The sequence below is a fragment of the Petaurus breviceps genome, unplaced genomic scaffold (assembly GCF_028583685.1).
Source record: "Petaurus breviceps papuanus isolate PSGF00001 unplaced genomic scaffold, PetGlider_PUasm1.0 225, whole genome shotgun sequence".
NCBI lineage: Eukaryota > Metazoa > Chordata > Mammalia > Diprotodontia > Petauridae > Petaurus > Petaurus breviceps.
The window spans coordinates 14,936,577-14,953,799 of record NW_027185889.1 but is presented as its reverse complement, the minus strand read 5'-3'; the positions used below and the strand labels follow the sequence as shown (position 1 = coordinate 14,953,799).

At 39.1% G+C, this 17,223-nt stretch overlaps 1 protein-coding gene and 1 pseudogene across 3 annotated transcripts in view; one reads left to right on the top strand and one right to left on the bottom strand.

Annotated features, from left to right (window-relative positions):
- CEP83 (centrosomal protein 83) overlaps window positions 1-17,223 on the top strand; it is a 141,260-nt gene that overhangs the window by 27,640 nt on the left and 96,397 nt on the right. The window lies entirely within an intron of this gene.
- Window positions 3,233-7,386, bottom strand: LOC138166695 (transforming protein RhoA pseudogene; annotated as a pseudogene).

Below are 17,223 nucleotides of genomic sequence, written 5' to 3'. Positions count from 1 at the left end.
AATATTCAAATTGTTTCTTCCTGGCTGCTTGTAATATTTTCTCCTTGATCTGGTAATTCTGGAACTTGGCTATAATATTCCTAGGAATTTTCTTTTTGGGATCTTTTTCAGGAGGTGATTGGTGGATTCTTTCAACCTCTATTTTGCCCTCTGGTTCTAAAACATCAGGGCAGTTTTCCTTGAGAATTTCTTGGAGGATGATTTCTAGATTCTTTCTTTGATCATGGCTTTCAGGTAGTCCAATAATTTTTAAATGATCTCTCCTGGATCTATTTTTCAGGTCAGTGTTTTTCCCAATGAGATATTTCACAGTGCCTTCTATTTTTTTGATTTGTTTGGATATGTTTAATATTATCTTGATTTTTCATAAAGTTACTAGCTTTCATTTGCTCCAGTCTAATTCTGAAGGAATTATTCTCTTCAGTGAGCTTTTGAGATTCTTTTTCCACCTGGCAAATTTGACTTTTTAAGGCATTCTTTTCCTTGTTGCCTTTTTGAGCCTCTTGCCATTTGAGTTAGTCTATTTTTTAAGGTGTTATTTTCTTCAGTCAGATTGTTGACTCTCATTTCATAATTTTCTTGCATCATTCTCACTTTTCTTCCCAATTTTTCCTCCACTTCTCTTATTTGGTTTTCAAAATCTTTCTTAAGGTCTACTATGGCCTGTAACCAGCTCATATTTTTTTTGGAAGCTTTTGGTGTAGGAGTTCTGACTTTGCTGTATTCCTCCTTTTCCATGCTTTGATCCTTTTTGACCCCAAAATAGGAGTGTAAAGTGGGATTGCTGTCCTTGCTTTCCTTCCTTTGCTTGCTCATGTTGCCACTCAATTATTTTACTTTTGAGCTTTTTGCCACAGTAGGGCTCTGCTACCAGACAGGGGAGCTTTGTCCCAATTGCTGGGATTTTCACAGCTGCTGGAGCTGTTAGTTGGGTGCCCTCTTTGAGCCTCTACATGCTCTGGCAAGCTTGTCATGCACCCCAAGACCTCCACCCTACAAGCAGGTCAAAACAAGAGCGATTATGCCTCAGACTGGTTGCTTGATCCCCCTACAGTCTGCCAGGAGCTGAAGCTGCTACACGGCTGCGGCGCCTCAGTGGCTTCCCCCTCCAGGGGATAAAGGCCGGAGCACACTGCTGAAGTACCAGATCTCAAAGTCCACACTGCACTGACCTCTCACTTTGTCCTTAGCATCTATATGTTGATAATTCTGGAAAGTGCCACAGCTACTGATGATCTGAAGTCTCTCCAGTGGCTTGCTGTTTGTGGCTACCCTGAGGCTAAAACCTCGGGCTTGTGCAGGGCTGGGCTCTTTGAGTATGTTTTGATCTTTTCTTTCACCATATTCAGGTTCCTTTTGTTGTTTGGTTATTTTTCCTGCCTATTTCTTGACTTTTAACTTTATCTTAAAGTTGAACTCCACTCCATAGTGGAGGGAGGGAGGGAGCACTATTCCAAGTTTCAGGTTTTTCATTCTGTTGTTTTCAGAGGTAGTTCAGGGGACCTGTAAGTTTTCAGTTCTTCCAAGATAGTATCATCTAAGAAGAGGTGTGGTCATTGCTCTTTTGGTCTGTGCCGGGGTCTATGAGTGACCTCAAGCACTTTTTTCAACCCTGGAACTGTGATCAGGGTCTCTGTTCCTCTATGACCATATGCTCTAGTTTGCTAGTGCTATTCCTCTGCCTGGGACTTTGACCTAGGACTGTAACATGGTTCCATATATGTGTAGTACAACAGTCCCCCTGCCCTCATTGCCATCAAAAGGGCCCTTATAACTCCTTCTGTGCAGTTGACTAAACCCTTTAGTATCTGTGGACTGAGAGCTACAGAAGCTAAAACTGACGCCATGGATTCACTTGCCTCCCTCCAAGGCCTACTGCTGATCTTACCTGTGCTGGACTGTGTGGCACTCTTAACCCTGTGAGATAGACCTTTTCTGCTGATCTTCTAAGTTGTCTTGGGTCAGAAAATTGTTTCACCCTCTCCTTTTGTTCGTTCTCCTGCTCCAGAATTCATTTTGAGGCTTTATTTTAAAGTTGTTTAGATACAATTTGGGAGAACTCAGGTGAGTCCCTGCCTTTATTCTGCCATCTTAGCTTTGTCCCCTTGCATTCACTTTTGATAGTGTGTGTGTGATTCTTTCTTTTTATATTGTTGTGGACATTGTGTATGTTGGTTGGTTTTTGTTTTTTTTTGTTGTTGTTTTGCTGACTTCACTGAATCAGTTCCTATAGGTCTTCCCAGGCTTCTTTATATTCATCACAGATTTTAATTCTGAGAACACCGAAACATTCCATTACATTCATGTAGCCCAATTTGTTTAGCTGTTGACCATTTTATGGTCATAGTATGAAGTCTTGAAGATGACAAAGTCAGTTGTTATATTTTGGCAGCTTCATTTCAGTTAAGCATGTCTTATAAGATCTTGGGCACATTAAGAAGACATTGAGGAATTCCCATCCTACTATAGTACATGCTGCCACAATGGAGACTCTTCATCACTCTAGGGGAAAGGCTTTAATGGGTTTAGTAGATATTTTGTTTTTTTCACAGTGCCTTAGACATTACAGTTACTTGGTGAATACTTGATTGATCACATAGACTTTTGAATTTATTACTCGAAGTACACTTTTATTTATAATCCCTTTGTCTAGATCATGAAACTTTTGCAGTTTTTTCCCCTGGTAAAATTTTTTTTTTTTACAGGAAGTTTAGAAAACTGCCTTTATTCTGTTAGTAGTTGGAAAAAAATTAACTGATACGGAAAAAAGTTTAGTCAGCTGGAGAGGAATGAGAAGTTCCAAGGGGACTTTGGCCACCAATAAAGAGAATGGGTAGCAAGCTCCCCCAGGAGATTAAGGGGAGTCACCACTATAAGAATAAGAAATAAAGAAACATTGTATAGACCAAGATGCTGCAACTTGAGTTCAGACCAATCACCCTGAACCATGGCATTGCCTTGGGTTGCAACTAATTTCCCATTCACTGACTCCAGGCTCCAGGAGACAGGGTGGATACTGGGCTATGTTATGCAGAAAAGGAACTGCTAATGGCTGTCATTCACTGGAGAAAATGACAAAAAATGATTTCAAATGTTTTTCCATCTGACTTTATGTTCAAAATGTACTTTCTTTAAAAAAAAAAAAAACAACCAAACCCAAAGAGACCTTCTGTAGAGATAACAAAGATCAGTATTAGGAAATCCAATTATACAAAAAATACTACATCTAAGCTGGGGTAGATATATTTATTTTTTGGTAACATACATTAAGTGGCACTAATTACACAGTACTCTAAGGTAACTAACATGAAACCACAGAACTGTAGCTTTTGCCACAGCTGTATGGGGACTGGCCATCTCTGGCTGGGTCCCATTTTCAAACAATTGGATAATACCCCAGAGCTATACCAATAAAAGCCTTATAAGAGGTCCTGCTCTGAAGTGACTTTGTATTTATTCCCCAGAGGGCCCTGTAGCTGACAGCAACAGGACATGTTAGGTATAAAAGTAGTTAAAGCCCAATACACAAAAGTTATCACCTTTTCTCTTTCTAGAAAGAAGCAAGAAGTTAAGAATTCCCTTGAATTAGTGCCAGATGTGCTTGTTGGGAGAATGAAGGTTATTAAGAGTAATGTCAGAGGGACCCTGGTGTGCACAGATGTGTTGGACAGAGACTGTCATTAAACAATCATGGTTGGCTTCTAAATACTGGTAGCAAGATGATTTCTGATTTGTAAATCTCTTAAAGTAAATTATAGATAAATGAAAAAGGCCAGTAATCATACACTAAGATTTTTTTAAATGCTTTATTAACTTCTGATTTACATCATTCGTTTCCACCAGATTTTGAGTTACAAATTTTCTCCCCGTTTTTCCCCCACCCATCCCCCCAAAACAGCAGTCCCACAGGATATCCCACCTCCAATCTGCTCTCTCCCATATTTTCTCCCATACCCATTTCGACTTTTCCAGTGGATCTCTATGCCTCAGTGCCTGTATATCCCATTTCTTAATTACATGTAAGATGGTATTAATAATAGTATATATATATATATGTATACACACACACACACACACACACACATATATATATATATATTTGAATATTGATTTTAAAACTTTCAATCCCAGATTCATTCCCTTCCCTCCCTGCCACCCACCCCCACTGGGGAGACAAGCAGTTCAGTATAGGTTGTACATGTGCGGCTAATGCAAAACAATAACATAGTAGATATATTGTAAAAGACTGACTACATTTCCCTCCCACCTGTTCTATTCTCTACTTTGATCCTGTCCCTTTTCAAATCTGGGTGCTTCCAACTTCCCTCCCCCCCAGCCTGCTCTCCCTTCCATCATCCCCCCTCTCATCCCCTTCCTCCCCATTCTCCTGGAGGGTGAGATCCCCTATTTAGTGTGTATTTCCCTCCCTCCTCAAGCCAAATTCAATAGGAATAAGGTTGACCCATTCCCTTCTGCCCTCCTATTCTTTCCCTCCATTGCAATCATTTTCCCCTGCCTCTTCTGTATGAGATAGTTTGCCCCAATCTGTCTCTCCCCATCTCCTCTCATTATACTCCTCTCACCTCTCAATTTCACCTTTTAAGTATCATCCCTTCCTGTTAAATTGGTCCCGTGCCCTCTATCTATGTATACCTGTAAACGTATATACACACATTCACATATGTATTCATATGCCCACATACCCTCATATAAAGACATATATATACTTCTAATCCCTTCAACTACTGAGAAAAGTTTCATAAGTTACAATTATTGTTTTTCCATGTAGGAATGTTAATAGTTCAATTTTGATAAGTTCCTTATGATTTCTTTTCCCTGTTTACCTTCTCATGCTTCTCTTGCTTCTTGTATCTGAATGTCAAATTTTCTATTCAACTCTGGTTTTTTCAGCAAGAATGCCTGAAAGTCCTGTATTCCACTGAATGACCATATTTTCCCCTGAAACATGATACTCAGTTTTGCTGGGTAGGTGACTCTTGGTTTTAATCCCAGCTCCCTTGACCTCCGGAATATCACATTCCAAGCCCTTCGATCCCTCAGTGTAGAAGCTGCCAGATCCTGGGTTATCCTGATTGTGTTTCCACAATATTCAAATTGTTTCTTCCTGGCTGCTTGTAATATTCTCTCCTTAATCTGGGAATTCCGGAACCTGGCTATAATATTCCTAGGAGTTTTCTTTTTGGGATCTTTTTCAGGAGGTGATCGGTGGATTCTTTCAACCTCTATTTTGCCCTCTGGTTCTAAAACATCAGGGCAGTTTTCTTTGAGAACTTCCTGGAGGATGCTTTCTAGGTTCTTACTTTGGTCATGGCTTTCAGGTAGTCCGATAATTTTTAAATTATCTCTCCTGGATCTATTTTCCAGGTCAGTGGTTTTTCCCATGAGATATTTCACATTGCCTTCTATTCTTTCATTTGTTTGGATCTGTTTGACAGCATCTTGATTTCTTATAAAGTCATTAGCTTCCATTTGCTCCAATCTAATTCTGAAGCAATGATTCTCCTCAGTGAGCTTTTGAGATTCTTTTTCCATCTGGCAAATTCGACTTTTTAAGGCATTCTTCTCCTCATTGCCTTTTTGAGCCTCCTTTGCCATTTGAGTCAGTCTGTTTTTTAAGGTATTATTTTCTTCAGTCAGGCTGTTGACTCTCATTTCATAATTTTCTTGCATTGTTCTCATTTCTCTTCCCAATTTTTCCTCCACTTCTCTTATCTGCTTCTTAAGGTCCTCTATGGCCTGCAGCCAGCTTGTATTTTCCTTTGAAGCTTTTGGTGCAGGAGTACTGACTTCACTGTTTTCCTCCTGTTCCATGCCTTGCTCCTTCTTATCCCCAAAATAGGAGTGTAATGTTTGAATCTTCTGTCTGCTTTGTTTCCTCTGCCTGCTCATTTTGCCACTCAATGATTTGACTTTTGGGCTTTTTGCCACAGTAGGACTCTGCCACCAGACAGGGGAGTTTTCGTCCCAAACGCTGGGGTTTTCTCAGCTGCCGGAGGTATTAGATGGGTGCCCTCTCTGAGGTCTCCACACGCTCTGGCAAGCTGGACACACACCCCAGGACCTCCACCCTAGACTGCAATCCAGATCCAAGCAGGTTAAAGCAAGAGCGATGACCCCTCAGACTGGTGCTTGATCCCCCTACACTCTCAGGCCAGGAGCTGAAGCCGCCACGTGGAGCTGACTGGCTGTGCTGGCGTCTCTGCGGTTTCTCACCCCGGGGGTAAAAGCCACGCACTCCCACTTACTGGTCCCAAAGTCCAGACTGCACTGGCCTCTCACCTTGTCCTTCGCATCTATGTATTGATAAATCTGGAAACAGCCACAGCTGCTGCTGATCTGGAGTCCCTCTGGCTGGCAGCTGGTCAGGCCCGCCCTGGGGCTAAAGCCTCTGCGTGGTGCTGGGCTCGGTTGAGCTGGCTGATTCCTGCCGGCCTGCGGGGCTGTCCTCAGCGGGAGGTTAGCTTCTCTGTCATTTTGTGGGTTCTGCAGCTCCAAAGTTTGTTTAGAGTCCCCTTTTTACATGGATTGGGGAAGGTGGAAGCCGGAGCCCCGGGAAGGTCTTGCTTCTACTCCGCCATCTTGGCTCCACCCCATACACTAAGATTAATAAACAGCACTTCAAAAATTAACCGAGTGAGGGTTTGGGCTTTCCACTGTGTTTACAAGACAAGGCATCCGGATTTTTTCTTTCCATGTCTGGCTTGCAAAGCCGCTCTTGTGGCCATTTCAAAAACCTCCCTCACACCATCTTTGGTCTTTGCTGAACACTCCATATAACCAAATGCACCAATCCGATTTGCCATATCTCTGCCTTCTTTAGGTTTCACTGGCTCCTGCTTCATCTTGGCCAGCTCTCGTCTCGTGTGCTCATCATTTCGAAGATCCTTCTTGTTCCCAACCAGGATAATGGGCACATTGGGACAGAAATGCTTCACCTCCGGGGTCCACTTCTCTGGGATGTTTTCTAAACTATCAGGGCTATCAGTGGAAAAACACATAAGTATAACATCAGTATCTGGGTAGGAAAGAGGCCTAAGGCGATCATAATCTTCTTGACCAGCTGTGTCCCACAAAGCCAACTCCACCTGTTTTCCATCCACTTCAATATCTGCTACATAATTTTCAAACAATGTGGGCACATAAACTTCAGGGAATTGGTCTTTGCTAAATACAATCAGCAAGCATGTCTTCCCACATGCACCATCACCAACTATAACCAATTTTTTTCAGATGGCGGCCATAGCTCAGGCAGTTCTCGAGTCCCTCCGCACCAGGCAAGCTGCTCCGCGAGCCGCTCGTTCTAGGACTCAGGCAGTTTCTAGACAAGAAACCGGTGGGCGGGTGGCGGCGGTTGGAGGGCCTCCCCTGGTAAATTTTAAGGAAGAAAGGAAGAACATTTTTTTGGCAGTTATAGTAAGACTTCATTTCAACCCTTTATTAATTGGATTTTCTCCTTTGTATTCCACTTTTAGTGGGGGAAGAAGCAAATCACAACAAAATAAATTTCTATCTGTTAAAAAACCTGCAAAGTACAACCTAGTGACAGTACACATTCAGCAATACCTGGTTCATAGTTCCTCTGTTTCTTTTCTTTAATGATACATCTTTCTTCACTTAGGCATTCGTACCTTCTGATACCTTGGTTTTATAGTTCCTTAAGTTCTCAATGATAATGATAATAATAACTGACATTTATATAGTTCTTACAGCTTTTCTTACTGTGACCCTGCAAAATAGGCAGTGCAAGTGTTATCCTGTTTTTGCAAATCCATGTCAGTCACATACAAGCATAGACACATGTTGGAATTCATTATTATTTGCTGCTGACCTACCTCTAATTTGAAAACTTTTTCTCTGATACCTTTAAAAAAATTCATCAGTACATTTTATTTGGACCCCTAACCTTCATTGTTAAACAAACCACCCAAACATTTCTTGATTCCACTCCCATTAAATGCATTCCCTTGCAGTTAAATAAAATGCAGGATATACACTTTAACTTTGATTGCATGATCTTGACACTGATTATTTGTATTCAGCCAGAGTTTTGTTGCTTCTTAACAAGTGGACGTTATTTACATTGCTGTGTATATGGTTCTTCTGGTTCTTTTTCTTCATTCTGCGTTACTTCATGTATTCTCATAAAATTTCTCTGAACTATCCTATTGCATTGAACCTGCTCTTTAATTTCTTCTTTTAAAAATATTCTTTAATTGTTCTTTTTTGAAAACAATATCAGTATCCTTTTCACTTCCTAGAAAGCCATCCCATATAACAAATAATTTTTTTAATGAAAAAAAAGAGGGAAAAAGTCAGCAGAATCATCATTCCATTTGAAAAGTCTGAAAATATGTGCAATATATCACTCCCTTGGATGTCCTGCCTCTTCAAAAGAGTGGGATCTGATTCTTTGCGTTTCTCCTTTGGAGACATGCTTGTTCTTTGTGGGTTTTGTAAATTCATTTTTGCTTGTTTTGTGGTGGTTTCTTGATTTATATTATTGTAGTCGTATCTATTGTTTTCTTGGCTCTTCTGAATTCTGCATTAGTTCATGTAAATCCATGTTTCTCTATTCATTCTATCTGTTGGTTTATTATGGCATAGTAATGTTCAGTTTCATCCATATACCACAGTTTGTTTAGCCATTCCACATCTGATGGGCATCTACCTTGTTCTTTATTACTACAAAAAATGCTTTCATGAGTTGTTGGCAACTAGTGTCATACACCAACTCCCCCTTTGAAGGGGTCAGGTCTTTGACAGAAAATGGCTAAGAACCCTTCATTATGTCGATACTTTTCTTAGACTGTAAGCTTCCTGAAGGCAGGGACCATTTCTGTTTTTATTCTCTGTTTCCTCCACAGTTTATTGTACATTGTGTTACAGAGATTGGTGGTTAAATGTTCAGTATGTGTTTGTTGAATTAATGACTCAGCCCAAGTACCTCTACTTTCTGTGTCTCAGTACTGCCCATGGAGAACTGGTGCTGCCGTGTTTCCCTGATAATAAGACCTATCCTGAAAATAAGCCCTCCCCTTACTGTGTAAGATTCCTCTAAAATAAGCCCTCCCCTGAAAATAAGCCCTCTGGTGTTTTTCTTTCCAAAAAAATAATAAGACAGTGTCTTATTATCGGGGAAACACGGTAAGAGTGGTCAGTCTTCAGCAACATCCCAGAATTTTGAATTGGCGGGAAATATTCTGTGCTGTTTATTATCTGTTACTTAGCAAGGCAAAGAAGTGAGCATTTTAGGTTTTTGGTCATAAGAGTTAAGACAAAAAGGGCCTTCAAATTTAATTAAATAGAATAGCTGATTTTTCAAGGATTCTTGATAATCAAAGTTTTACTGTTCTTGCCTGCTAAGAAACAGCTTTGGAGCTACTTCCACTATAGGAGGGAGAACATTGAAGTCAGAGGAGTCTTCTGCCCACCCTCAGTTTTCATGAACTTTGGGGAAAATTCCTCATGCTAGTACAGGCCTAAGACACATTAGAATGGTGTGTAGGATAGCTTGGGCTGTCTTCATCTTGGGCTGTCAGATGACAACTGTTCTCAGACTTTCATAGTTTATTGCACATACTTTAGGATGAATTGTAGCTACCTCTTTACTTCCAGAATTCTTTCATAAAAATAAAAATGTACTGAAACAAGACAGTTCAGTTATAGGAATAGAATAACATTTTAATGGATGATTATCAGCTGGTTGATTGCTAACTATTTTAACATGGATTTTTTTTTCCTTTCCCTTTCCTTGTCTTCCCCATTCTTCTCCAGAATCACAGTTTTTGGGTACCTGACTTTTACCAGGTCATGGAAGTATATGCTTCCAAGGCATTTCAAGGGTGGCAGCATGTCGTTTTGTCATTTTTCTGTGTCCCAATTGATGGGATACCAAGGCCATTTGTGGGGGACTATTTAAGAACCATTCTGGGATGATCTCTTGTCTCTTCCCTGCCGCCAAATATTCAGGGTTTTTTTTTTTTTCTTCTTCTGGCTTCCAGTGTAGACTATAACTGGGGCACTAGTATGTCTTTAGATAAGCACTACTCACTTTTCTGTCACGTAGTATTTAAAGCCGTGTTTTGAAATGTGCAAAGGCATAGCATGTGTTTTTTAATGGAATGTGTTTTGGATGCTTTCCATGAGCATCAGCAGCTGTGCTCTTAGAATATTTTGAATTACCATACTTTTGGGTAGACATTGTATCATTGCTTCAGAGATACAGGCGCTTATGAAAAAGAAAATGCCATGTATGGGTCCCTGTAGAGACAGAACTGGTATAAAAAAGTACTGGGACCAGGGAAAGAGCCACATCTCTCCTTGGTGAATCTTTTTGGAGAAGATACGGATTGAGAAGGATTAAGAGGATACCAGTGTGCTAAGGCTTTCTTTAAACTGTGTCTCAAGGACCTCTAGCCTCTATTAAGTTCATTGTGATTAACAACATTGATTCCCTAAAACATCAGCACAATCATGGGATATTAGTTATAGAGCTACAAGGAACCAGCCCTTTCTTTTCAGTTATGTTGTTGCACTATAAATTATGTGCATTTTTATCATTATTCTATTTTTAATCCTTTGTTCAGTTGTAACCTCCTTTAAGTATTTCAAGTACCTAGGAAAATAATATATATTCTAGGAGTGATTGATACATGCTTACTTGAATGGTTAATTTCAGAGAGCCTTATCCTTGCTTTAGTCTAAAGTCAAGTATCAGTCACAGTGCTATTAAATTGAACAAATATTTATTGAATGTTTGCATTGTGCAGGCATTATACTGGGTATAATGGGTGAACACAGATTAGAAAAATACAGATCCTGCCTTAAAGGATCTTACATTCCATTCCTGGGAGAGTAGATAAGTACACAAATAACTGTAGTGTAAAAGTAGGATGTGAGATGAAGGTACTCTGGGAGTTCAGAGGAGAGGTCCTGTTGAGTTTTGGAAGATCAAAAAGGACTTCACAAAGGACATGGCATTTATGTTGGCTTTGAAGGATAGATGGGTAAGGAAATAAAGGAAGGTGGAAGGAAAAACACTAACAGACACGTGGAGGAGGGAAAACAAGGCATATTCAAGGAATTGGATGGCCCAGTTTGGTGAGAGTGTATAGTGTATGTATTTACATATGATCCTTCCAACTAGTAACCACTTTCTGGAGCTTTCTTGTATTTATCTACTTTAAATAGATTTGAATTTATTAATTTTGTATTTATGCTGCACATATATTTTTATATGTACTAGATTCCCTCTTTAGAATGTAAGAATTATTTTTATTCTTTTTGCTTAGATCCCCAGGGTCTATCACAGTTCCTGGCACAAAATAGGCATTTGAATACTTGTGATTGATAGTATGTGTAGAGAACTAGTTGGAGGAAAGACCAAGATCTGTTATGCAGAGTTTTGTGAGAGAATTTTTGCATAGAATGTGAGCCTTAGGAGTTTGTGCTTTAGTTCTTCTGTAGATAGTGGAAAATAATTAAATTAAAGTTTTTTGCGTAGAGGGAATAATATGATTACAGCTATGTTTTAGGAATATTAAACTGAATGGTGTGCTGGATTGATTGAAGGGACCTGAAATGTAAGTATTAAGAGATTCCTGTGGTTGAATTTAGATCTAGCCTCAGACACTTAACCTCTGCCTGCCTCAGTTCTTTGTCTATAAAATGGGAATAATAACAGCATCTATACCCCCCACCCCTAGGTTGTTGTGGGGATAAAATGAGAGAAAAAGTTCTGTAAACCTTATAGCACTATATAAATTCTAGCAATTATAATATCACAAAAATAATTGGTATCCAAGTTATATTTGGAGTCAGAGGACCTGATCTCAAATCCCAATGCTGCTACTTACTTAACATCTTTGTGATCCCTAGTAAGTAACAACTTCTCTGGTGTTCAGTTTCTTCTGTAAAAGGACAGGATTGGATTAGATGATTTGTAAGGTTCCTTCCAGTTCTAAAACTGTGAAGATATGTATATTAAAGTTTTAGTAGCTTTAAATTGCTCTAAGACTTAGGGGTGTTATATGTTCATGTCTTTGAAATCAGTGTTTTGCTTTTATAGAAATCATGCTTTCTTTTTTTGTTTAATATTTAATTTTTTTCCAGTTACATATAAAAAACTATTTTAAACATTTGTTTTTAAAACTTTGAGTTCCAAATTCTCTCCCTCCTTCCCCTTGCCATTAAGAAGGCAAGCAATTCTATTTAGGTTATATATGTGTAGTCATGTTGTGAAAGAAAACAGGCAAAAAAGCCCCTCAAAAATAAAAAAAGTAAGAAAACACAAAAGTTGCTTCAGTCTGTATTGAGGCATCATCAATTCTTTCTCTGGGGATGGATAGCATTTGTCATCCTAAGTTCTTTAGCATTGTCATGGATTGTTATATTGCTGAGCATAGCAGAGTCATTTACAGCTGATCATCCTACAATATTGCTGTTACTTTGTACCCATTACAGTTCACTTTGCATCACCCCATGTAAATCTTTCTAGGTTTTTCTGAGAGCATCCTGCTCATCATTTCTTATAGTACAATAGTATTCCATCACAATTACATACCACAACTTATTTAGCCATTCCCCAATTGATGTGCATCCCCTCAATTTCTTATTCTTTACCCCCAGAAAAAAAGCTGCTATAAATATTTTTGTACATTTAGGTCCTTTTCCTTTTGTGTTTTATCTCTTTTGGGATACAGACCTAGTAGTGGTATTGCTATGTCAAAGCTTATGCATAGTTTTATATCCCTTTGGGCATAGTTCCAAATTGCTCTGTAGAATGGTTTAATCAATTCACAACTCCCGACAACAGTACATTAATGTCTCATTTTTCCCACATCCCCACCAACATTTGTCATTTGCCTTTTCTGTCCAATTATCTAATCTGATAGGTATGAGGTATTACATTGGAATTGTTTTAACTTGCATTTCTCCAATCAATAGTGAGTTAGAATATTTTTTTTTCATATAGCTATAGATAGCTTTAATTACTTCATTTGAAAACTGATTATAGGGGCAGCTAGGTGGCACAGTGAATAGAGCATCAGCCCTGGAGTCAGGAGAACCTCAGTTCAAATTCAGCCTCAGACACTTAACACTTATTAGCTGTGTGATTTTGGGCAAGTCACAACCCCAATTGCCCCTCCAAAAAAAAAAACTGATTGTATCTTTTGATCATTTTTTCAGTTGGGGAATAGCTCTTATTTTTATAAATTCAGTGAAGTTCTCTGTATGTTAGAGAACTTTATCAGAGAAACTTGCTTCAATTTTTTTTCAGTTACTATTGCTAACTTGCATTTTCCTCCATCTTATTCCTCCTACCAGCCATACTCTCTTCTTTCCCCCTGTCCATCCTCAAAAGTGTTGCTTCTGACACTTCTCCAGTCCGCCCTCCCTTCTATCACCCCTCCCAAAACCTTCCCCTCTACTTTCCTGTAGGGTAATACAGACTTCTATACCCCATTGCCTGTGTATCTTATTTCCCAGTTACACGATAAAACAATTTTTAACATTTATTTTATTTAATTCATTCATTCATCCATTTATCTATCTACCTTTTTATAAAGCAATTGGGGTTAAGTAACTTGCTCAAGGTTACACGGCTAGGTGTTTCTGGATGGGTGCTAAGTATCTGAGCCCGGATTCGATCCCCAGGTCATCCGGACACTGGGGCTGGTGCTCTTACTTGCTGTGCTACCTGGCCGCCTCTTAACATTTATTTTTAAAACTTTTGAGTTTCAAATTCTCACCCTTCCTACCTCCCTACCCACCCTTATTGAGAAGGCAAGCAATTCAGTACAGGTTATATGTGTGTAGTCATACAAAATACCTCCATAATAGTCATGTTGTGAAAGACTAACTTTATTTCCCTCCATCCTATCCTGCCTCTCGTTTATTCTCTTGTCTCCTTTGACCCTGTCCCTCAAAAGTATTTGCTTCTGATTACCCCCTCCCCTAATCTGCCTTCCCTTCTATTTCTCCCTCCCCTACCATCCCCTAACCCTCTACTTTCCTGTAGGGTCATATAGATTTTCATATACAATTGAGTATACATGTTATTCCCTCCTTAAGCCATTTCCAAAAAGAGTAAAGTTCACACATTCTCCTTCACCTCCCCTCTCTTCTCCACTGTAAAAGCTTTTTCTTGCCTCTTTTATGTGAGATAATTTACCCCATTGTGCCTCTTACTTTTTTGTTCTTCTAGTACATTACTCTTTTACCCCTTAATTTTTTTTAGATATCATACCTTCATATTCAACTTACCCTGTGCCTTCTGTCTATGTGTGTGTATGTGTATATGTATATATGTGTGTATATGTATGTATATATGTATGTATGTATGTATGTATATTCTCTCCAGCTACCCTAATACAGAGAAAGGTCTTAGGGGTTACATATTTCCATGTGGGAATGTAAACAGTTCAACTTTAATAAATCTCTTAGGAATTCGCTTTCCTGTTTACCTTTTCATGAGTCTTGTATTTGAAAGTTAAATTTTCTACTTAGCTTTGGTCTTTTTCAAAATCCCTCTGTGTCATTGAATGTCATTTTTTTCCCCTCAAGGTTTACACTCAGTTTTGCTGGGTAGGTGATTCTTGGTTTTAATCCTGGTTCCTTTGACTTCAGGAATATATTCCAAGCTGTCCAGTCCCTTAATGTAGAAGGTGCTAAATTTTGTGTTATACCTGATTAGGGTTCCACAATACTTGAATTGTTTCTGGCTGCTTGCAATATTTTCTCCTTGACTTGAGAACCCTAGAATTTGGCTATAATATTCCTAGGAGTTTTCCTTTTGGGATCTCTTTCAGGAAGTGATTGGTGGATTCTTTCTATTTCTATTTTGTCCTCCTGTTCTAGAGTATCAGTCAGTTTTGCTCAATAATTTCTTGAAAGATGATGTCTAGGCCCTTTTTTTGATCATGGCCTTCAGGGAATCCAATAATTTTTAAATTATCTCTCCTGGATCTATTTTCCAGGTCAATTGTTTTTCCAATGAAATACTTCATATTGTCTTTTACTTTTTCATTCTTTTGGTTCTTCTCATAGAATCATTAGCTTCAATTTGTTCCATTCTAATTTTTAAGGAATTATTTTATTCGGTGAACTTTTGGACCTCCTTTTCTAGTTGACTGGTTCTGCTTTTTAAGGCATTCTTCTCCTCATTGGCCTTTTGGACCTCATTTGCCATTTGGTCTAATCTATTTTTTAAGGTGTTATTTTCTTCAGTAATTTTTTAGGTCTCCTTTAGCAAGCTGTTGACTTGTTTTTCATGATTTTCTTTCATCACTCTCATTTCTCTTCCCAGTATTTCCTCTACGTTTTTTACTTGTTTTTCAAAATCCTTTTTGAGCCCTTCCATGGCCTAAGACCATTTAATATTTTTTCTCGGAGGATTTGGATGTAGGAGCTTCGACTTTGTTGTCATCTTCTGAGTGTATGTTTTGATCTTACTTGTCACCAAAGTAAGATTCTATAGTCTGAGGATTTTTTCCTGTTTGCTTGTTTTCCCAAACTATTTCTTAACTTTTTGACCCTTTGTTGAAGTAGGGCTTTGCTTCCAGTGTGGAGGGTGTACTGTCCCAAGCTTCAGGGGTTTTGTGTAGCTGTTTTCAGAGGTACTTCTGGGGACTTGTAAGTTTTCAGTTCTTCCAAGGTGTTATGATCTAAGACGAGATGTTTACTCTCTCCTGGCCTGTGCTCTGGTCTGTGAATGAACACAAGCACCCTTTTCAGCCCTGGAACTGTGAGGAGGGTTCTCTCTCCACTGCTGCCACAAGTTTCCTTCACACCAGTGCTCCTCCTTGCCCCAAGGCTATGACCCAGATCCATTATGTACAAAGCAAGAGAGTTCTGCCTCAGTGCTAGCAAAGAGACCACTGTAATCTCCTTCTGACCACTTGTTTGGTCGACTTACGGCTGTGGGCTGAGAGCTCCGGAAATCGTTACTGCTGATTCAGTCACTCCCAAGACCTGATCCTGGTTTACTGGGTCTGAGGCTGTGTGGGGGCCAGGGCTAGACTACACTCCTCTCTCACCCAGGTTCTCCAGCCCTTTCCTATTCAACTGTTATGATTTCATAGTCTCTTGGGAATACACAGAGACCTCTGCCTCATCAGGTATTAATTCATCTTCCTTTGTCTTGCAATACTTACTCACATATGCCTGAACTCTCTTATCTGATCTGGAAACCATATTCTTTCTTCTCTTTTGTAATCTTCCATACTCATGGTCTTTAATTAAGTTTTCTTCCTCCTGAGATCTCTGGTAATTTCAGTATTTTCTCTTTATTTGTCCCCCTATTGCTCATTTTCTGATCTCAAAATGCCTCAGCCTCCTCCTTTCTCAAATATATAGAAAACTGAGTTATTTATAAGACTAGAAGTCATTCTCCAGTTGATAAATGTTCAAAGGATATAAATAGGCAATTTTCAGCTGAAGAAATCAAAGATATCTATACTCATATGAAAAAATGCTCTAAATCATTATTGATTAGAGAAATGCATATCAGAACAACTCTGAGGTACCATCTCACATCTGTCAGATTGGCTAATTTGATAAAACAAAAGGAAAATTATAAATGTTAGAGAACGTATGGGAAAACTGCGACATTAATGCACTGTTGGCCAAGTTCTGGAGAGTAATTTGGAACTATGTCTCAGAGGCTATAAAACTGTGCATACCTTTTGATCCAGCAATACCACTGCTAGGTCTGTATCCCAGAGAGATCCCCTCTTCCCCTCCCCCCGCAAAAAAAAAAAAAGGACCTATTTGTACAAACATATTTATAGCAGATGTTTTTGTGGTGGCTAAGAATTGGAAATTGAGAGGATGCCCATTAGTAGGGGAATGGTAAACAAGCTGTGCTATATGATTGTGATGAAATATTATTGTGATATAAGAAATGACAGGCAGGATAATTTCAGAAAAAGCATGGAAAGACTTACACAAACTAATACAAAGTGAAGTGAACAGAACAAGGAGAACGTTGTACACAGCAACAGCAATATTGTGTGATGAAGAATTGTGAATGACTTAGCTATTTTCAGAAATACAATGATCTGAGAAAATCCCAAAGGACTCATGTTGACGCATACTATCCACCTCCAAAGAAACAACTGATATTGACTGAGCATAGACTGAAACATGCTTTCTTTTCCTTCCTTCCTTCCTTCCTTCCTTCCTTCCTTCCTTCCTTCCTTC